The sequence below is a fragment of the Camellia sinensis genome, chromosome 14 (genome assembly GCF_055761805.1).
Source record: "Camellia sinensis isolate YWXY chromosome 14, ASM5576180v1, whole genome shotgun sequence".
Classification (NCBI taxonomy): Eukaryota; Viridiplantae; Streptophyta; class Magnoliopsida; order Ericales; family Theaceae; genus Camellia; species Camellia sinensis.
In genome coordinates this window covers 21,767,161-21,791,063 of record NC_138974.1, presented here as the reverse complement: position 1 = coordinate 21,791,063, position 23,903 = coordinate 21,767,161, and the positions used below count along the sequence as shown (strand labels likewise).

At 33.6% G+C, this 23,903-nt stretch overlaps 2 long non-coding RNA genes across 7 annotated transcripts; both read left to right on the top strand.

The window, feature by feature from the left end:
- The first annotated feature begins 604 nt into the window (after positions 1–604).
- On the top strand, positions 605–4,375 carry LOC145807585 (uncharacterized). Of its 5 annotated transcripts, none has more exons than XR_014350810.1 (7): positions 613–934; positions 1,025–1,114; positions 1,191–1,355; positions 1,468–1,720; positions 1,868–2,138; positions 2,994–3,064; positions 3,933–4,375. It is a non-coding gene; the product is annotated as an uncharacterized LOC145807585 (long non-coding RNA). The 5 variants fall into 5 exon arrangements; XR_014350811.1 differs by having other exon boundaries at positions 616–934; positions 1,868–1,950; XR_014350812.1 differs by having other exon boundaries at positions 605–934; positions 1,825–3,064.
- A 5-nt stretch (positions 4,376–4,380) lies between these two features.
- Positions 4,381–6,570, top strand: LOC145807586 (uncharacterized). 2 transcript variants are annotated; one of them, XR_014350816.1, is made up of 4 exons: positions 4,381–4,473; positions 4,581–5,214; positions 5,319–5,375; positions 5,623–6,570. It is a non-coding gene; the product is annotated as an uncharacterized LOC145807586 (long non-coding RNA). The 2 variants fall into 2 exon arrangements; XR_014350815.1 differs by having other exon boundaries at positions 4,384–5,214.
- The last annotated feature ends 17,333 nt before the right edge of the window (positions 6,571–23,903 follow it).

The window sequence follows — 23,903 nt, the reverse complement described above, 5'->3', positions numbered from 1 at the left end:
CTGAAGTAAAAAACAGCACAATTTTCTAACTGCAAAACATAATTATTCTGGCAGCCAAACGGGGGCATTTTCGGGTGGCAAATCCACATTTCATGCATGAGCACTTCCTTCTTGTGGCTTGTTAATTAGTATCTTGTAATTAATAGAGTGTAATTCCTTTGAACTTGTGATAGATTAGTTAATTAATTGTGTTGTAATTAATTAATTGGTTCTAACTTGTAAATAATTAGCTAGAGTAGTTGATTCATTTATTTTGGGTATTGTAATAATTAGTTAATTCGTAGTAATCTTGTCGAGGGCAAATGTGTAATAATTTATGTATGTCTTCCAACCTCCGTTCCTTTTTCCTTTTATTTACCCGCTTATGATAGATAGCGTAGTACATCATATTTTGTTTAGTATTTTCCATGCTTTGCATCCATGTGTCTTGCATGCATAAAAGTTCGGCTCAACATTCTAACTCACATTGTTATTTATTACTTCTTTGAAAACGTGCTTAAACCGCATGCTATCAAATTGATTGGCATGCCATGTTAGTAGCCGAGCCTATTTAAATTGCATATTGCATGTGTTACATTCACTGCAAGAAAAATAGGTTTTAACGGCGTTTTTTTAACGGCATTTTTTTAAACGCCACTTTTTTTAATTTTTAATGGCGTTTTATAACTGCCACGTATTTGTTAACCAAAACGGCTCCGTTTTATAATTGAAAACGCCTCCAAATGCGGTAGGCACACGCGCGTCCTCCGTCCTTCCTTATTTTGAATCTCAGCCCTTTCTTTCTCTCAACCCTTATACGCACACACATCTCTCTCTCTCTCTCAACCCTCTCTAAGCTCCATCGAAGCTCCATCGAAGCTCCATCTGCACCGGCGATTTCGAAGATTCAAAGCGATTTCGAAGCTCCATCGCCAGCACGATCTGCACCGGCGAGGTAGCGAGCTCCACCGTCTCTCTCTCTCTCTCTCTTTAGTGAGAGATTCAGAGCTCCACCGTTTTATTCTGACTTGATCATTGTTTGCAGAGATTCAGAGGTTCAGTGATTTCAGAGCGATTTCTATTTCGAAGCTCCGTCGCCACCACCATCTGCACCGCCGATTTCGATTTCACTAAGGTGAGCTCCACTGTCTCTCTCTCTCTCTCTCTACCTACACTTTCTATCGCTAAAACTCTCTTTTCTCATCTTCCAGAAGCTCAGATCTGAACTCTGACCCCTCGATTACTCGCTTTTCAAGCTCCAATGGCGGTAGCACAATAGCCAAGCCTATATGTTCAATCTGCTACGAAGATCTCAATCCAATCATCGAAGCCCTTCAATCAATCTCCATTTGCGGCCATGTCTTCCACGAGCTCTGGTCAGTCACTTCTATACTCACATATTATAGTTATATCTTCACAGTTGTTCACTTCAATCGATAATTATTCGAGAACGATCTTCAATTTGATGTGTTTTTTTGACAAACCTAGCCTTCAACAATGTATCGAGTACTGTTCAAATGTGAAGAAAAAACGATGTCCTGTATGCAAGCAGGCCTTTTCGGAGGCCAATGTTAGTCGGCTTTATTTCCAATCAGTAGGCAACCTCTATCAGAAATTGATCAATTGCGAAGATAATCCAGGGGAGTTGCATAGGGAAATGGAGAAATTGGAAGGGAAGGTTTTAGGACTCAGATCGGCGATAGAGCGTCATCAGAAAGATGTCGAAGAACTCAATGAGGAGGTAATTTAATTTCATTGCTGTTCTTTTCAAATTGTTTTTTTCAGAGGCATACAGTTCTTTTCAAATTGTTGAGTGTGTTTTTTGTGTTTTACATGTTTACACAGGTTGATTGAAACCTTCTCATTTAGCTCCTTCCTTGTATAATAGGAACTTGATAGATCAACTTTGGAGTGCGTAAGGCTGCAGGAAAGGAATATGGTATTGGCCAAAGAGCTTGCAACGTTGAAACTGTAAGTGCCTTCATACTAGTGACAGAACCATTTATGTTTCGAGTCTCCAAACGAACTTTGTTGATTATTATGGCTGTCTGATCGAAACACTTCGAGATCGAATGTTTAGGCCCTAACACATTCATTGAAACACTTCGAGATCGAATGTTTAGGCCCTTTTTGTCTACAATCATTCCTGAGAATTCAAGGTAGGTAATATCTTCTCTGTTTTTTAGTTCCTTACATAGATTTTATTTTGTATATTATGTGGCTATTTTTGATAAAATAAATTTCCCAACATAATAGAAGTTGGATTACCAAGCAGGCCTTTTCGGAGGCCAATGTTACTCTGGATTTGTGCATTATTAATGGATAATAGGCAGCGTCTGAAATTTTCAAATGTTGGTATTTATTCATTTATTATTAATGGATAATGGTATTTATTCATTTATTATTATTTTTTTGTTGGGTATTCTCGTAGCTCTGTGATGGACGATTGCTTGCAAATAACGGGTGAGTTGCTGAGATGAGAGATACTTTATTGAAAAAAGAGAGTTGGTGAGAGATAAGCATGTGATGGGAGCAACTGGTGTTGTATTACCAAACAGTGGTAGCAAAGTGTATAGATTGTGATTTTTTTTTTTTGTCACATCTGGTTCCTTTGTTTTCTTTTGTTTTTACTTTGAAGGACATAATACGTATGGAGAGAATCAAAGTGTTTAGTTTCTTGTTGAGAGTGTCGCAGCTTGTCAACATATTGCCTTAAAATTTGAATCCTTGGTTCCTTACCATGTGCTCATATTGGTTGATACTTACTTTTATTTATCTAAAATGCCAGGATTTTTATTTTGTCATTAGCTGCAGTCTTTGAAGTTGGCCATTCTTTAATTTTAAGTTTTGCATGCCATGTCTGAGTCATTAGCCTTTTTGTCGGAGTTGCATTATCTTTCTGTAGTTTTCTTCCTGTTGTAATTTGTATGTCCTGCTAGCTCACTATTGTTTTTTCAGTTTGGATGTATACTGCCTCGTATGGATGGAATCTAACAGCTTTAACTAACTTGCAGTTCAAGAATTGCACAGCAAGGAGGTGAAATCGTCATCTGATTCATATTTGAAAGGTCTCATGATATGAAAGGTGATCTTGGGAACAGTTTGATGCTTAAAATACTTACAAGTTTCCCTGAACAAAGTGCTGAAGTGTTTAGTTGCATGGTTACCCAACAGGTTTTTACATATTTATGTGAGATTACTATTACTATCCCGTGGAGAATCTTATCAGCTAAATTCTGAGTGATCTGCCTCATTATGTTTTATCATGTGCGATCTTCAAATTTTCTAGTCTGATACTTATTGGAGCTTGTTTTAATTCTAAATTGCTATTGTTGTTCATTCACATTTGTGTTTTGTGTGAAATGCAAAAGTCATGTTCTCGATATCCCTGTTGAAGCAGATTATTTACAGAAATTTCTATTATTTTTACCAAAAGTAGATAAAAATGGAGACACTACCTGAATAGCGTGGTTCTTAGCATCTATATAACCCTTAAAGCACAGGGTTGTAACACTGATATCTGTATGTTGTGAGAACAGCCTGAGAAAATGTTTATGGATTAAGATCATCATCTGAAATGAACATAGGTGGCATCATAAAGACCAACTGCTTAACTATTTATTCTGATTGATGTCTAAATTCACATTTAAAAGTGGCCTCCTGTTAGAGTTATCAAAAAAAAAAAAAAAAAGTGGCCTCCTGTTAGAAGATACTGCTATCTGAAGAAACTTTTCCAACTATTTATGGTTATTTCTCAGCATGTTTAGATTAGAACTCATAGATGACTTATTAGTACTGTTAACATTGACTGTTTGAATTGCTTAACAGTGCTTCATTTCGTAATTTGCAATCAATTGAAGCATTTATTTGACAACAAAATTTCTTACCACTTCTCGTTACGTATTTGTTAAAGAAGTGGTATATACTGTTGTGTAACTAGTACGAGCTTTCAGATATCAGAGTGGATGGTTAGTCACGAAGAGTTTGAATTATCGGACTCCGACTGTGCAGTCCACATTGCCTTGATGGCCGAAGTGGTTGGTTATGATGCTACTGGGGAGTACTTACTAGGTCTACCTGACACTGGAAAAACTACAGAAACCTACAAGGCTCTGGTTCTCATTTATTATTGGGCTAGAAGACTTAAACATATGGACACGATTTTGGAGAGATGTGAAGGGATGGATGCCGATACGCTTCCTAAAGCTGTTGATAAAGCTATTCAAAAAATCAAACTACGAAACGGTGCCCTGAATTTGTTCACTTACAATCTGTGGATATGTTCATATGTATCAACCAATAACATTGACACAGTTAGAACGATTCTTGATGAAATGACTCACGACTCTGGCTCTAATAAATGCAAGGTAAGATATGCAAACCTAGCAAACATATGTATTACAGTTTACCAATTTGCTGTTAGAGTTTTGGCATCAACATACTGTTTATGATCACTTTGACAGTTGTAGTAGGGCATTTCTCCCATATGCTAAGGTGAGCACCACCATTTCGCTCTCTCTCGATTTCGAAGTTCTCTCTCTCAAACTCTTCCTTCCCGTCAATTCTTCTCCTCCATTTCTACTCTTTTCTCCATGCAATAGATGAAACACAAAGAATTATACCTATCAATTCTGATCAACAATAGATGGACAGCAAAGACCATTCTGCAGGTAAATTATTTTTTCATTTATTGTACAGTTGTTATTTTTAGGGATTTCATAGCAAAAACCACAACTATATGTTTTGGTTACTTAATTACCTTCAAATGTCTTTTCAAGCTTCTCTCATTATTATGGTTGGTTTACCTTTAATATATTGGTTTTAACATAGTAATTTGGTGGGTACCTTACTTACCAAATAAATATGTATTGACATTTAAAAGGGAAGTAAACCTTAGGTATGTGGGTGATTCCTTTTTGTTCGGATCTTTATGCATTTTGTACTAGGAAATTGAAATTAAACTTTATACTGCTAGATAATAAGCTTAAGGAACCTATTTTGGATGAAATTTTATGCATTAGTGAGGCAGTATGAGCTGAATTTTACAACACATGATACTTCTTTGGTTTTATTGTGTATATCTCTGAATGCAGGCCAATAGAAAAAGTCAGGAGCCTAGTGTTCTTAAGCTTAAGGAACCTGCATTTGATGAAATTATCCATGCATTAGTGGGGGCGTTATAATCTGAATTTTACAAGACAAGATATATCTTCTCTCTGGTTTTTGTGCAAACAGGTGATTGTTTCTTTCCTTTCCTTTCTTCTCTTTCATTTTCTTTCTCACAGTCTATCTGATTGCAATTCCTTTGTAATTGTTCATTCAAATTTTCAATTTGGCAGGAAGCATCCTTATTGAATATAACTGATCAAGTGTGTGCTCTGTTCACTCCATCTGAGGTATGTAGCTTTGGTACGTACATATCATGGGATCCATTGTGTTCCTATAGATGTTATCCACTAATAAGTGCAAATTATGTATGTTATCAGTTCATGCTTTGTTTCTTGCTCATTATTATTTTTTGCTTAAAATGCTTTGCAAGATAAACTCTTTGAGAGCAGAATTTTATTGTTGATTTACCATGATTGAACCTCCTAGTTTTACCATTAGTATAAGTTCATCCTCTCTCTCTCTCTCTGTGAGCAGGTTGGCTGTACAAAAGGTGATGATGCTGGTCTTTCAAATGAGCACATGATTATGGCAGAGATTCCAAATGCTTCAGAAGCCATGGTATAGGTGCATGACTTGGGGTGAAAAAATAAATTTCTAGCAGTATGGTGGTTCTTGCTTTATGCAGGAAGGGTAATATTTGATGTGTATTATTAATACTCTGTTCAACTCTGAAAATTTGGAGACATTGATTAGAAAATCTGGACATTAATGCTTGATGCTTTGTGTCTAACCCAATGAATATGAAGGCATAATTATTTCTTGGCTAAACACAACTTTTAGACCCAATGACAAATGTTATCTGTCCTAATTTATGGTATTGATTTGAGTAGTGGAAATCATTATAACTTCTTCCCAACTCTATTTGCCTTAGGCACTATTACTTTTTATTATTCAACTGTTAATTTCACTTTTATCTTTAAATTATTCTCATTTTATTTTTTGGGATTGAACTTATTGGATTTTTTTCTTGAAGGATGTTGTATGGGGTACTATTATAGATGTGAGGGAATATTAATCTCACATAAATATATGTCTATACAAAGTTTTATTCATTATTGCTATTTTACAGGTATATTTTTGAAGTTAATCTCACAAAATTAGTAGTTCAAAAACAAAAAAAAAAAAAAAAATCTATTGCGGCGTTTTTCAAAGCGCCACTATAGTTATATTTTTAAAATAACAAAAAATCTATTACGACGTTTTTGAAGCGTCGCTAATGCTTATGTGACGTCATGTTACCGTTGACTGTCACATTTAACGGCGTTTTTATAAACGCCGTCTATACTAATTTTACGACGCTTTTAAAGCGTCATAAACTTACAGCGACGGCCGCGTCCTCGACGTTTGGTAGTAAGCGTCACTAAAGGAATTAGCGGCGTTTTTCAGACATATAGCGGCGTTTTTGAACGCCGCTAAAAGTCATTTTCCCAGCAGTGATTAGTCATATTGCATTAGTTAGGGGCATGCATGTTTTCTAATTCTTTTACTTTGTTTGGCTTGCATCGTAGTACCAGGTGAGTACTTATTGCTTTAACATATCGCATGCGTGTGATTGTTACCATATCTAGCATATCCATGAAACTAAGTACTTAAGTGATATACCTATTTGAATACCGTGAATAAAGGCTAATTGCTCAAATTGGGATAATTTGATCAAATGTACATATGAGATCATTTTTTCAAGTGGTACATATTCAAACACTTTTCAAACAAACATAAAATCAAAATGTTACAACTTTTGCAAATTAACCTATACTTGTGTGCATCATCTAGTAAAGATAGCCTAATAATCGGAACAAGAGCATATAATGTAAATACAAATCACATCATGATTAGTAGAGGCCGATCTTTGATCGGGTTAGTGGGGTGCTCAATTCATGACCTTCCCCTCTCATACCTAAGTTCTCGAACCGAGACACTTTGGTGATAATGGATAAGTGGCATTCGGCACAAGTCACGGGTTTCCTAAATTTTTCAAAAAATATTTAGGTGGTGACTCTGTAATTTGGCAAAGCGGTCTATTTTTGGCATTTTTTATTCAAAATTGATTTTTCAAAAGAATTTCCGGATTTGGACTCATTTGTGTTTATCTATTTCACTTTGCACTTGTGAAATTAGATTCAAAACCACGGGAGTTTGAACTATGGGGCTATCGTATCCAAAAGGAGCACGAAAAGTAAGCTACAAAAACGCACTATGATCTTCATAATTCTCCAAATAAGTTCAAAACCTTGAAATAGCATTTTTTTTCTAGAAAAAATAAGTGCACGAAACTAGCTTCGGCAATTTTGGATGGATAAATTTCGAAAAAAATAAAATTAAATAAAATTAAAAAATTCATCCAAAACAAACTACCGAGCATAAATTTATGACCTGTTAAAGTTTTAAAACCATAAATGATAGAACATATAGCTATATGAACGTGTAAATGATTTAAACAGATAGCTATCTATAAAATGCATGTCCTTATGGCCTTAAAATGTTAGCGCTTGGAAGTAAGTTTAAAAATTAGATTTATGGCCTTAGAACTCAAATTAATTTGATGAAAGAAATGAATTTTAAAAATACTTATCATTTTTATACAATTTTATCTTTTGAGAGGCCAAAAATAATTTCTAAAAATTTAAAAATATCTTTTTGATATTTATTTTTATCAAATTAGTTTCTATTTAAAAAAAATTAAAACTTTTTTCTAAGAAACAAACCAAACAAGCACATTCAAGGATTGAAGAAAACCCCATTTTGGTCATTGTTTGATTTACTATTGAAGAATAAGCTGAATTATAAACAATGTAGAAAATATGATGATATCATAGTGAAAATAATTTAGACATACTAGACAACTGTTGTTCATTCAATTTAGGAAAGAACATTGCAAAGTTGACAACGGAAGACATCAAGTCTATATTTGGTATATCTTGTGAAGATGAGGCAATGAATCTTGATTATGGAAACAAAGTTATATCATCATTTCTGATAAGGAGATCTATACAAACTGAAACGTTATCCAGCACGATCATCATGGACTTATTGCAAAACTCGAACAAAAAAGACATAGAAGACGTAATTAGGATGGTGTACATGTACACTTGTTTGAATTTTTTTTTTGTCCATATCAGAAACAACAATTGGATGGGTATTTCTTAATTACATAGAAGACATAAAGTCAATGAGAAAATGCAATTGGACAGAAGCAATAATGAATACACTGTCTTTAATTGAAAAATACTATAAAAATCCAGCAAAAGTCACAAGATGTGTTATGGCTCTATTAGTAAGTCCATCTTCACTTTAATTTATTAGTTTATTGTTAATAATAGGAAGTATTATTTGTTGTTAAAATAACAAAAATTCTTTATATTTTATTTGTAGTAGTGATTATGTGAGCACACTACACTTAGCAACCTTGAAATTGATGAAGCATGCTCAAGGTTGATCAAGTGAAATCTTACCAAATTACATAAACGTATGAAAGTCACATGCCATCTCATTTGAATTTCAATTGAAGTTGAGAAGTTTCTCTATTTTTATAAACTGAATTATTATTGAGTTTGTAAAAACAAAGAAACAAAGAAACTTTTAAGTTTTCTAAACTTGGATTATTTGAAAAACTAATATCTATTGTGTGTTGACCTATAGGTAAATGGTATTCAATTGAGTGTGGAAAGTGATAAAGAACAAGATGAGAAGAAGAAGAAGGTGAAAAATGAGACTTCGAAGGAGAAATAGACCAAAAAGAAAGTGAAAAAGAAGGCCACCAAAAAGGAAACCTAACAAATGAGAAATTACAAAATTCTGAAAACACAAAAACTACTAGCAACATGAAAGATGAATGAAATGTCAATCAAGAAGACACAAATGAAAACTTGTTCGGCTTGTGCGATATTGTAATCAAAGATGCACTTAAGGGAGTAGGTCAATTGGAGAGTGACAATCAAGAAATGAACATTGACAAAACAAATGAAAAAGTACAATTTGAAAAAGCACATATGAATCAACAAACAAACAATGCTCAAAGCCATTTGAACCTAATTAAGAAACTTGAAAATGAGAACAACATTTTGCAAGTTGACAATGCAGTGAAGACCATCTACATACGTTATCTTGAAAAGGATATGGGAAAACTCACAGCACAAATGCAACAACTGAAAGATGAAAATTCTCGATTACAGAACCAATTGGTTGAAAAAGAGGTCCATGAGATAACCTAAGAAGTTTATGCAACAAAGGATCGTAAGACAAATGCAAAAGATGAAGGTCATACAATAAAAAATGAAAATTCTTAGTTGTAGAATCAATTGGTGGAGAAAGAGGTCCATGAGATAACGCAAGAAGTTTGTGCAACAAAGGATTGTAGGACAGATGCAAAGGATGAAGGTGATATAATAAAAAATGAAAATTCTTAATCGGAGAATCAATTGATGGAAAAGGAGATCCATGAAAAAACCTAAGAATGAAGAAGAAGAGCATTACCATTGACATTACAATCTGGTTTCTAAATTGAAGGAATAGAAGATATGGAAAAATAATAGGACTCTTGATAACTTTGAACATGGAAGTATTGATCAACAAATAAATTCAGATCATGTCCACTCTTTTGTATAATGCCAATTGCATGCGCACATGGAAACCCTTTCAATTGCCACTCGTAATAAAAATACGTTCATCTACTGATGTCAATTGAAATAGATAGATATGAATGCATCTCATAAACATCATTCTCGAATGAACTAACAATCCATGGCCTTGAATCATTAAAAGCAGCATGTAACTTGGACTCCATTTTGGGACATATCACACCATTCCATTTATTAGCAATTCTCCTTCTATCAGCCAATTGTCTCATCAATTTAATTTGTACACTGTTAATCAACTTCATGATACATAAATGACATTTATCTCATATCTACGAATTAAATGATTTAGTTACATTAGACCATATCTTTTGAAAGCATTGCCCTTGAAAGTATGCATTACTCCAATGATCATATGGTATATCATTTAAAAACTTTTCAATCCTTGACCCACCTTCAGTTTTCAACTCAACCAAACATTGATTAAATGTTTGTTTAGTTGAAGCATATGCACATTTGGAAAACAAATTAATCGACTTTTCTTTCATGACGCATCAAGTTAATCAACAAATGATGTTATCCAAAAAGCAACCTAAGAGGGGGGGTGAATTAGATTTTTACAATTAAAATTAATAATACCCCAATAAAATTAACTACTAGTACAACAAATTATTAACAAGCACAATGATGAACTTAGCAGTAAATGATCAAGCAAAATAACAATGAAGTATAACTAATATACAGGGTAAATCAAATGATTAACACATGAATATTAGATAGCTATAGCAGTAGTAGGAAATAAAGAGATTAGGGAAGAGGAGACAAATAGATTTATAGTGGTTCAGTTTCAACGAAGCCTACATCCACTCCTCAAGCTTCACTTGAGATTTTCTACTATTTTCTAGCTTCATAGGGGTGCTAGCAACCTCTTTACAAATGGAGCAATCCTTCACGGATTTTATATAGACGTCACAAGCCCAAACCCTTGCAAATCTTAGGTGATTCACAATCACTCTCAAGATTTCAAAAACACAGTGTTTGCAACACTTTTACAAGATGAAATGGTATTTTTGCTTTCAAAGAAAGCTTACAATAAATATCTCTCAAAGATAGATACAAAAATGAAACTCTAATTTTTCTATAAACCTCACACAGGAAAGATGGACTTAAAGCTATAAGGCTCAGTGTATAATTTATGAGAATAGATGTGAGTGATTATAGATCAAAGAATATTTTCAGATTTTTGTAACTTGTTTACATTAGAGGCTTTAGTATATATAATGAAAATTATAGCCGTTGTAGTCATTTGAATTTATAGTCGTTTGTAGCTGTTGTACTTCCATAATTACCAATTTGAATATCTTCTACTCCATCATTACAAATTTAAATATCTTCCACTTGAACCTTTTGAACCTTTGAACCTTTATAGCCGTTTATAGCCGTTGTACTTCCATCATTACTAATTTGAATATCTTCCACTTGAACCTTTTGGCCTGCTGTTGTGCTAGGCTGTTTGAACCTTTGTTTTGGGCTGTTTGAACTCCTGATTTAATCAAGTATTAAATATATTCTAACAACATTTAGGATAAAGGTTTAGGTGAGAAATAATTGGAGAAAATAAATTTGATTCTATTTTTCTTTTTCAAATAAATCATCAAAATAAATTTTGATTAAAATATAATTAAATAAATCATCAAAATAAATGTTGGATTCTATTTTTCTCTTTTAAATAAATTAAAACATAATTAAATAAATCATAAAAATAAATAAGTCTAACAATCTCCCCATTTTTGATGATAGCACACAATGATGTTTTGATTTGATTTGGGAGTAACAAGGGCTCCCTCTCAAGCCATGCTCCCTGAATTCATTTCTAAATACATAGGTTAGCACATGTGTAATAAATAAGCTTTAATCAATAACATGATATAAGATTAAGATATCAAATTATAAATACATAACATCAGATTAGTTTGAAAATAATACCATAATACATACATCATATAATTTCTCCCCCTGTGACAATATCAAAAGGAAATCATGGGTCAGAATATGGAGGAGGAAAATGATAGTGATAAATGGCATCAAAAAATAGATAATCAAAACAGATATATACAGATATATATATATATATATATATGATTTGCCCGCGTCTCTTTTTTGTTCGTCAAAAATCGCATCGGACACGTGTCCTCGCTTTTGCGTCAGTCGACCAACAAAAGCGAGCTGGGTCAATTAGTCAATCAGCTGCCTCGGTTCTCTCTCCCTCTTGTCGTCTTCTTCTCCGTCTTCTTCTTAATCACTCTCTTCGCCTTCGTCTTCCTCATTCGCTTCGTGAGAGAGATAGAATAGAGAGACTGAGCAGAGCAGAAAGTTTGCCAAAAACCACTCTCCTTTCGATTACATCTCTCACTCCTACTACATGGCCTTGTCCCGTCCCCTTACTCTCTTTCCGGACCTGAATGATCCCGTAAGCACTGCTGGGCCGAGTGCCTCTACTTCTACTCTTCCTGTCATGCCTCTACCTAACCTTCCTATGATGTCGATTGAGCAAATCATGGCAGCTCAATCTGACATAGAAGCCAATCATTTCACACTGACGTCCTGTATGGAGACAGTGACGGCAGTCACAAAATTGGCTCATCTATTGCAGAATAGGACGAGTGAGCTCCATCAGGTCAACGCCCAACTCTCTCTGCTCCAGTGCATGTACAAGGATGCGCGAGCAGAAATAGGTGCACTGAAGGTCGAAAATAAAGAGCTTAAATGGAAGACCACCTCCATGGCCCGATTTGGAGCAACGTCGTTCTTGGCCTTTGATAGTTAGCGGAGAGTCATCGCTCTTGACAAAAGCACGGGGGCAGAGGCGTCAAGGGTCGTCCAAGGTGATAAAAAGAAGAAGAAAATGATGGAAGATGCGAGTAAGTAAGATCGGCGTATGGCCAGAAAAAAATGAAGGGGTTTTTTTTTTATGTTTATTTTGATCGGCGTGTGGCCGTAAAAAAATGAAGGGTGTTTTGTTTTTTTTTTTTTAATGTAAATATTTGTATTGTGATTTGTTTTTGTTTTTATGTTTAAGTACTGAAAAATGAAATTAAAAAGTAGAGAAAAAAAAAGAAAATTAAGCCCAAATAAAAAATAATAATAAGAGACCAAATTGTTAATGAGTATATGAGAAGCATTTGAGCATGATCGAATTCTCAATTTCTTAGCCAGAGCATACCAATCTCAAGACTATAATAGACATAACAGTGCATAGATCAAACAAGGTTGCCAAGCAAGAGCATAAATATAGAGCTAAAGTTCAAGTCACTCTTCCTTGAGGAAAACGATCTTCCTTTTACATTATCAACAACTAATCAGCTCAAATGTCATGTTGTAAGAATTAAGATACCAAAAGCATAGAGATACCAAAATAATCAGAGATACTAAAACAATCAAGTCTCTTTTTCTCCCCCGATGACATTTTTAACAAAATCAAGCACAAGAAGGGAGTATGGTACAACATATAGGATGAAAGAATGTAAGTCTTATTATAGCACAAATAATCATCCATATCAAGGTAGCTCTGTGATACGAAAAAAATGATAACACATAATGATCATACAATTGAAGCTCAAACCATTTGACAATAATGGGCAAAAAAAAAAATAGTAACATGTGAAGGTGCAAGTCCATAAGTTTGATATCAAAAACAGAATAGAAACTGAGAGGATTTTAAAAAATAATTAAGTTTAAATTCTTCCCCTTGTATCATTTGACAAAATCAATAGGAGATATGATAAATGAAAACTCATAACTGAAATGTTTTCATCAATAATATCAAATAGGATGCCAAAATGATACCAACATGTAATCTACTAAGGATACTAATATGCAATCTAGAAGATTTAATAATCATAGCTCAAGCATTATGTAGAATACCAAATATTGCTCATAATAGGTTAAACTCAATATAATCTCATGGAGCTAATGTAATTCCAAAAAAAAAATAAAGCATGTTCAAGGTATAGCAATCCATATGCCAAGAAAAATCATAAATTTCAATATGTACCACACATTTAAGAATAGTCATGATTTTTAGATAAGAGCATCATCAAAGAGTATACATTGCACATCATATGAAGCATAATCAATCTTTTTCATATCAAAGCAATAACAATATTAGCTCAAGGGATATAAGATAGAATTTTTACCTCAAAAGCTTAAGAGAGTATATGAGGCATACCTTAGGTTCAAGAGATGGAAGCGTTCAATCTTCAATTTTCTTTCATTAGGAGTTCATCTCAAAGAGGTTTAACAAGTATGTTAGCAAAGATGATTTCTCCCCCTAAATTGGTGCTTCCATTTTCTATTGTGATCTTGTAGAGATATGGCAATTGTATAGCACAATCACATTTAAACTCATGAAGCAAGCATTGGTAAGCAAATTCAAAAGATGGGAAATATTTCTGTGTGAACCATGATCAATCAAGAGCTTGAGATGCTATTCTTCAAAAATTTTAATTTGTAGCATGTAGCATAATATTCATGAGAAAATATTGTTTTATGCTCTTTGTTCTATCAAGAATTGATGCGACATATAAAATCATCAAGAAGCATTTTCATTAATTCAATCCACATGCTCAAGTGTGATAAAACATTTTACTCAATGTGGAACACAACATGAATGCTATAAACAATTAATTCAACAATTTATCACTCAAAAGCATTTCATGAGATATATGCCAATATAATCCATATTCAAAACATATTCAATAGGATAGATGCAATGTTTCTACAAACATATGATACTTCTTTTCATTTAGACATTGTTGATGGATCATAATCAACGAATTTCATAACTCATTCAAATATTTCAATATAAAACATATAAGCATGAAATTTTCATATTGAGCATATTCTTGAGATCACAAATGTAGAATTCAAAATATAGATAGTATACATCTCAAAAACATGCTATGACATCAAAATTGATTCTACAAAGATATGACTCAAAAAGGAATTAATATATTAGTATGAAGTCATATATAAGATGTGAAAAGTATGCTCACAAAAAAATTTTATCACTTTTTATCTTTTTTTCATAGCAATGGATGACATGATATAAAATGTTAATGAATACTTGAATCATTCATATTCTAATAGGCATTCATCAAAATAATATAATTCTCATTTTTGAGTTCAATGAATGTTTGAAAGAAACTAGCAAAACATGACTTAACAAGCTTAGTACAATTAGGTTACATGGAAGCAATGATTAGACATAACCTATTGTACACAAATCACACCTTAAAGAATATAGAATTTTAAGCTTAAAGGTGTGTTAGGAGTTATACTTTCATTTACCTCTTTGGAATCTTCACCCATACATTACCTCTATTGTTCATCTTGGTGATTTTCATTTCATCATTCTTCTTCTTGTAGGAGCTGATTTTGCTCTTTAGATTGAACACTCTTGTTGTGCGTTTCCTCTCGAAATCCTTGGTGTTCTCTGAGATTCCACCTACAAAATATCTTGATTTCTTTAATTTAGAATTCTTAACACAAACATTTCTAAATATGTCATGTAACTCATTGAAAGCACTTCAAGTTCTACATAATTAGAAATTACCTCATCTTGAGTGAATTCTTCTTCTCCAAGAGCCATAAGACACAGGTTGGCTACTCCATCATTTTCTCCCCAAATGGCTTCCTTTTTGCTGCCATCCATCATTGAAAGTTCATGAGCCATGAGTGAGCCTAGGAGTTCTTCAATGCTTAATTTTGTTAGGTCTTTTGCTTCTTGGATAGCTGTAACCTTAGCTTTCCATTCATTTGGAAAAGACCTAAGTATTTTTCTCACAAGCTCACCATTAGTATAAGATTTACCAAGAGATTTTAAAGCTTTAATAATATTGGTAAATTTATAAAACATCTCAGAAATAGATTCAAATGATTCCATAGTAAAGAGTTAATAATCATGAATAAGCATGTCAATCCGAGACTCTTTTATTTGGCTAGTTCCTTCATAGGTGATTTCAAGTTTATCCCAAATCTCTTTAACAGTAATACACCCAGAAATTCTATTGTACTCATTTGCATCTAGTCCACACACAAGAATAAGCTTGGCTTTAGCATTAACTTGAAGGAGTTTATAATCACGCTCATCAAATTCAACCTCAAGTTTAGACACACTGATATGGTCTACTACCTTGGTAGGGATTTTAGGACCTTTAGTGATAATGAGCCACAAAGCATAATTGGTAGCTTGAAGATACAAAGTCATTTTTTCTTTCTAATGAATGTAATTACTACCATCAAAGAGAGGTGGCCTATTATTAGTTTTTCCTACAGCAGAGTAAGTAGAATACATGGTTGCTACGGATCAAAAACTCAAGATTGTTAAATCTAAACAAGAGCCCCAGGTTCTGATACCAATGATATAAACAATAAGCATAGAAAGCCATAAGAAAAACCTTTGGTAAAACTTCAAGTAACCCAAGATTATAGTTCGACACAAATGTAATATTTCTTCTTGGTGAAGCAATTGTACTCAAATGTTCCAAAAACCAACGCCAATTGTCTTAATTCTCTGAGCCAATAATTACAAAACAAACAGGAAAGAACCCTGCATGTACAAAACAGAAAAATTGAGTACGTTTTTAGTTTAAAAAAATGGTAACACTTTATCATTGAAATATCAAATACAAAATGAATAACTATAAATATAGAAAAAATATATATATACAACAATAATTTTATATAAAATTTAAAACATTCAAATATATTTCTAAATTGAGAATTTTCTCAATTTCAGAACAGAGAAAACTCAAAAGGTTTCTTATGTACCTTGATTTCCATCTTTTACTATAGCAACAAGTAAATTTCCTTCAAATCTTCCCTTAAAAAATGTGCCATTAAGGAACAAGAGAGGTTGACAATAATCAAATCTACTAATGCAACCATGAAAAGTAACAAATAATCTCTTAAACCGTTTAGTATCATTGTCACATTCAAACTCAATGCAACTCCCTACATTACTACTCTTTGCAACATCAATATACCATCCTCATTGGTCAAATGACATTAAGTAGTCTCAAAAAATATCACATTTTGCTTTCTCTACACCCAACAAAGCTTGACGATAACTGACTCTCAGCCCATAATCTAACTTAAAATCACGAACAATAAAAATTGGATGCGTCAATGGCTTATCAATCAAATCAGTAACTAATCAAAACTCATATGAGAATGATTTATTATACATACTTTAGCACCACATAATTGCACATTGTTGAGCTTCCTTATATAAAAGAATCCATTTGTATTCTCCACTCTACCATATACATTCCACATGCAACCTTTTGCCTCTCTAAACAAACATTGTGCAATAATACGAATTTTATCATTCTTAACAAATCCAAATTCAAATCCACACTCAATAGAAAATTTTGACAATATATTACGAAATTCAACAATTCTACCTTCAAATTTCTATCATATATGTTTAATACTACCTACCTGCCCAACTAACAAACAACAATACTTTCTCCTTATGTCGACAAATCGATAATAACATATTAGTCTCTTCTTCAACTTCTAACCTCAAATTTATCTTGAAGGAGGAATACTTTATTTGATGAGTTCACAGAGGTACTGTTGTTGTGAGACGATGAAAGATCACTATCTTCAAGCTCCAACATTGACTCTCTTTGTCCATAATCTAATCCATTATTGAAATTACTACAATTATTAACGTCATCAACTGTTGAATTTTTTCCTCTTACAACAACATCAATACATTGCGACTCAAATTGGACAATTAATGCAAACAATAATTCTAATTCCTTATTATTGTCCAACGTACAACTAGAATGCGTAGGCAATAAGTAAGATAGGCAAATGTTTTCAGATTGCAAACTATCCTATTTCGAACACAGCTTATGAACCAACTGATCATATGTAACATTTCAATCAATCTTAATTGCAAATGTGCAACCATTATAGTTGCACAACAAAAAAACAGGACATTCATAGTATGAAACCTCGTATTTTTATATAATAAAAATAACATGTTTTTCAAATTTTTTTGTATAATTATTCACATTATTTTTTTTTGTTTGTATATTTTTATACTGAAAATTTATTCAAAAAAAATATTTTAGCTTCATATTATTACTAAATATTATTCTCTGAGCTTTTCTGGTATTTTTATTATACTTTTCTCTATATTTTTCCTGGATTGAATTACAGTGAAACGTGACCTTATTTGTATCAAACCCTTGTGCATGTTGCCCAAGCATTCTTGCTGGCCAGGTCTCTCACTATTCCTCTCCCATATTCTCTCTCTCACCTCTATCAACCTATCTATATTTATATATACATATAAAAATCAATATATGCATACATATCTCTCTCATCCTCATTTTCCCTCTATCTCTCAAAGCGCTCTCTCTCTCTCTCTCTCTCTCTCTCTCTCTCTCTCTCTCTCTTTTCTTCAAGGCCTTGGGCTAAGGCCACTAAGGCTTGTGCCCTAGGCCCCAAAATTTGGCCCAAAAATAGGGCCCCCAAATTCATTAGTAGTATATTTAAAATTTAAATGGGCCTAATTTGTTTTTGTTGATTTAGGGCTAGTCTAAAGAGTTTCAAAAAATTCTATTGGGTCCAATAAAAAAAATAAAAAAAAAATTTGATCACAAATGTCATCAAATGTGGTTAGACCCAATTAAAAAAATGAATTAAAACATATACAAGTATAGTTGGCCCAAATAATAGAATAAATAATTTTGTCCTACTTTTTCTCTCATAAACTATCAGATTTTAATGGAATAAATAATTTTACTCTAATTTTTTTTACTCTATGTCTTTATCATATTTTAATTGAATAAAGTTTCCTTAATTTTTTTGCCCTAATTTTGTTTCATTAAATTGTGTTCCATAATTTCTTTGCTAGCAGATATCAGATAATGAGTGAATTGTGTGTTTTGTTTCATTTATATTTGCTTCACACTGCTGGTGAAGCAAAATTACTATCTCACTCTTTAACTTAACATAATGTGAAATCATTTATGTTTGCTTTACACCGTTGGAACATTTCATTAATTAGATTTGTTAATTAATCAGTCTGTTTTGTTGATTTGAACTATACCTTTCGGTAACTTTTTTTTTGGTACTCTAGAATGAATACATTTTGATATCTATTTTGATATCAATCGGTGATAGTTGTACCAAACAAGGTGATTTTTTTTTGGATATAGGCCCCATTTTTGGTTTCGCCTTAGGCCCTTGAAAACTCAGGGCCAACCCTACTCTTCTTCCTTTTCCCTTCAAGAGCCATCACCACCCAACCTAACTTTCATCACCCGAACCACCAACCAACCACCCATGTGAGCTTCATCATCACCACCTTCCAACCTCCATAGCAACCTTCTTTAACTTACTTCCATCACTCTTCATCACAACAACTAGGTTCCATTACCACCAACAACAACCATCATCACTCAATCTCACCTTTATAAATATCATGTCCATTACCGCAAGCTTTTCCACCATCACTTAATTCCATTACCACCTAGAACCACTCTACACAACTTGCTATAGGTGAAAAAAGAGAAGAAGAAGAAAGCTGGAAGAAGAAAGAAACAAAAGAGGAAATTTTTTTGGAATGTTCAAAGTTGGTTTTCAAACAATTTTCAACATGTTAAAACTACCTATTTCGGGAAGGAATGAGAAGGCGAGGTAGTGTAAGATGAAGTATGAAGCAAGGTGAAGAGATTGGCCAAAGCATAGAGTAACACCATTAAGAATTAAGAAAGTTATGGAGTCTAGATGGACCCAAGAAATATTGGTAACGGGAAGAAAATACTTATTTTTGGTCAACTTTTAGAGCTCTGATGGTAAGCAAAAATAGGAGGAAAAAAACGTGTGGGGGGTGATATGAAAACTAGACCATGGGGTGAATCTAACAATGCGGGGTTTTATCCAACGCTTCTCAGACCTTTGTGCTACTGCGCATCTGGGTTAATTGAGTGGTCCATTGAATTTAAGAATGACCATTCCGAGGTTTTTCAACGTGTAGAATCCATTTTTGATCTCAGATACTGCAATTTCTGAGTCTAAGGTGATGATCAACAGTAGACAAATGTGAGAGAATCAAATGGAAGATCATCGGTGAGATCATGTCCAATCGACATGAAACTTCAGCAGGACGATCATGAAGCTAAGATAGACATATCCTATAGTCAGAATCATAAATCGAAGTCGAAAAATAAACTGTTAACAACTTAACAATTGTAAGAACACCCTTACACCCTTCATTTATCCTCTTTTAGTTCTATCTTGTCATATTCTTTTACTCTATTTGTGAATGATGATACATGTTAGTTAGATAGCATAATTATGCTGAGAATGGTGATTATAATTTGATTTTTTATTTGTTTGGTAAATTGTTCCTATTGTTTTAGAAATTATTAAAATAGTGAATCTTTATGAAATCAAAATCTTTTTAATAAAGAATTATTTGGTATATGTATAGCATGTATGAATTTTGATAAAAATATAAAATAAGGTGTTTTAATAGTTTACATAATTTCTCAAATTTTTTGACAAGAAGTATATGAAACTATGTGTGAAAGTGTTCTCAATTGTGAATTATCACCTCTATGCCATATCTCTAGTGTATTTTAGTTTCGTGATATCATATATGCTTATTTTGTAAGTTTATTTTACCATGTCTTAGTTGCCATATGATTAGGATTGGTTAGTATTATTTATTTTTGGATTTGTAATTTTAGGACAACGTTGTTTGTAATATTTTAGCATTGGTTAGTATTATTTTTACTTATATTTTGTAAAATTAGGACAACATTGTTTGTAATACATTTAACTCTAATGTAACATTATTTTTTTTTTGGATTTGTAATTTTAGAAAAACTCTATATTTTTTTATTATTATACCCTTGATGTTCACAATTTTTGGAGCGTCACACATAGAACCTTTAGGCATCATTGAATTTGAACCAAAAAAAATCACATGAATAAAAATTAGAACAATTCTCAGTTTACTGAAACTACAAAAGCAGAACAAAATCTACTTTATAACAATACTAAGAACTTTATCAGTTTTCACAAATACAGATATGTATAAGTTAAGCACAACTAATCACAAAATATTTCAAATTACAATCCAATTTTTCAAAATAAATGTGTATTATATTTAAATAAAAAAAAATCACAAAAGAGAAAAGGCAAAATCTCAAATCATTCAACATATACATTACGTAATTCTCAAAAATAAATTCAATCAAAAGTCAAATACAATCTAAAAACACATAACAAACAAAATTGAAAATATACATACCTACAAGCCAGATCTAAAATCAATCATCCATCAAATCATTTTTCTAATTTGCAAATTGAAATCATTTAACATATTCTTAAAACAAATTCAATCAAAACTCAAAAGCAATATAAAAACATATAATAAACAAAATTGAAATCATACATACCTATAAATCAGGTCGAAAACCAAGCATCTAGCAAATCACTTTTTCAATTTGTAAATCGAAATCCCAGCCAGCAAATTTGAAGTAATTGCAATTGAAAAGGCACAAATCCAAATTTGTAAAACGCGGAAATATTATCTTCTAGAATAGTCGAATCAAACTAAATCGAGAAATCTTTCAAAATCGTATCTTCATCAATCCTTCACAAACCTTCCATAACTGGTATTACGTATCCATATGACATTATTAGGGGCAGAAGGGCAAAAACATCATTATATCTGTTTGTTTCATATTTTGTACAAGCCAGTGACAATTTGACGTGTGGCAAGGTAAGGGCAATATGGGAAACCAGTCAAGTCTCCAATCCTGATCATACACGTGGCAGTTAAAATTGGTTGTTATGACTTACAAAGTATCTAGATATGAAGCATTACTAGAAGAGGAACAAGACCGAAATAATGCATCATATAGGACATACTACAAAGATCCTAATTACGAGATTGATGCAGCAGAGATTGTGGGAAAAGAGCCTATGATCTATGAAGCATTAATCATAAAGATACGACAATTGACCAATAGTTTAAAAAGAAAGATCTCCACTGTAGGAACCCACATTTTATGTCCTCATCATGTTCATGAGCATCGGTATGATTATGACTTGTTAAGCTGCGTGTGTATGTTTGTGATTTGTTTCGCTTGAGTGAATGTGATCCATGCCTTGTTTTGAAGCCTTGTGATTTGTCTAAGTGTGGTGTACTTGTCTCGTTCCTTCCTTGATGTGAAACTTAGGTCACGCCTTGCCTGAGTTATACTAGCCGATGTTATTCCAAGCCTAGGTTACGTTACGCCTAGATCATTCCAAGCCGAGGTCATCCTCAGTCTAGAAGTATCTTGGAACCCCTTGTTGACCTCCGTCCTTGCCTTGACCACATTAGCCGAGATGTTACCTTGCACCCAAGTGATCTCGTCCTGGAGTGGTATGACCTGGACCGAGGTGTGGCGCATCTAGGCCAAGATGTGGCACAGCTTAGTCAAGTGTTGTCCTTCCTAGCCGGGGTCATTGTCACCTTAGTTGCCGAAGTCTTTTGTTAGCCGATGTCACCCCTTGCTAGAGTGCCATTCCGTGTAGCTTGTTAAATACGCCTTGTTATTAGCCGATGTCATTGCCTCGTCAGAGAGCCCATACCGCTTTACTTGTTGAACACCCTTCCACCATGCTTTGTCTGGTCTGTCAGCCACCTTTTCAGGAAGAACCCAACCAGTCGCTGCCACGTGTCTCAACAGAGGGTTAACCCCAGAACCGGGTAAAGAAAACTATCATTTGGTATCATAACCTTGCCTTGTAGAGAGAGAAACTCTAGGAGGAAGAAGGAGTTTTAGAGTGAGGAAGTAGATCTTCAAGTTTGATTCCTAGAGATCGAACCATTAGATCCGTGTTCTAAGGTTAGATTCTTGATCTGCTCATGATGTTCTCTATGTTCATGTTATTGCATTGCATGATCGGATATGATTTGTAAGCCATGCATTGTTTTGAAGTTCGATTTTAGAAAGAGAAAATGACCTTCATGTGTTCTTCAAGAAAGTCTTGTTTTGATCCGAAAGCTTGCATAAAGAATCATGTTTTTGTGTTTATTTCCACAAGAATTCCAAGTACGGGCACCCAGGTCCATGTTTTCAAACTCATAGCATGAAAATCCCAGATTTGCGATGACAGATTATGATTGAACATTCGTATTTTTCATGTTTTCACACTCATGTTCTTCATGTTCATCAGCAGAGGGAAACCCAGAGTTTCCCGACCTCTTTTCCTTGCATGTGGCCCTCGGGAACACACCTCGGCGAGGAGGTGTGGAACCTCGGCCTAGACCTGGTTGGTGTCCAGCATGTTTTCCGAAATCATTTGTATACATACGAAACTTGTTGAAGGTGCATTCAATAGGCTTTGCCATGTGTTTGTAGGATTTGGGCTTGTCTCGACCCCGACGTTTGAAGAAACTATGTGAGTGGTATTTTTAATAAAGCTATGTTACACTTGCTTTCATAAATCTCGTCTTGCCTTGTTTTGAAAAGTACTTGATCTAGCATGAATGACTATCCCTACTTGCATATTAAACACTATCTTGTTTTGATGACATGTCTTGAAAGTCCTTAGTTGCAGGGGACTATAATGCAACTGCACTCTTGTCTTGAAAGTCCTTAGCTGCAGGGGACTATAATGCAACTGCACTCTTGTCTTGAAAGTCCTTAGTTGCAGGGGACTATAATGCAACTGCACTCTTGTCTTGAAAGTCCTTAGCTGCAGGGGACTATAATGCAACTGCACTCTTGTCTTGGAATTGTCATCACCCCCTTGTATTAAGTAGATGTAATAACATCCAAAGAACTTGAAAGGCCGGCAATGAACTTGATTTCCCCCTTGATTGTAAAGTATGATATGTATTGTTTTGAAAGAAATCTTGGATATCAATCATGCAAAACCTTTATTTCTAGTATCATTCACTGAGTATCCAAGCTCACCCTCTCTATATATATGTAGGTGAAGAACAAGAAGGCAATGAGGCCTAGACGTGTAGCCGATGTGTTTTTGGATGCATTGCCGACGTGTTTTGGATTAGCATTTTGTACCATCTTGAAGATTATGCTTCTTAGTCTATATTCCATGTGTACTTGTATATGTCGGCTTGAGAAGCCTTTT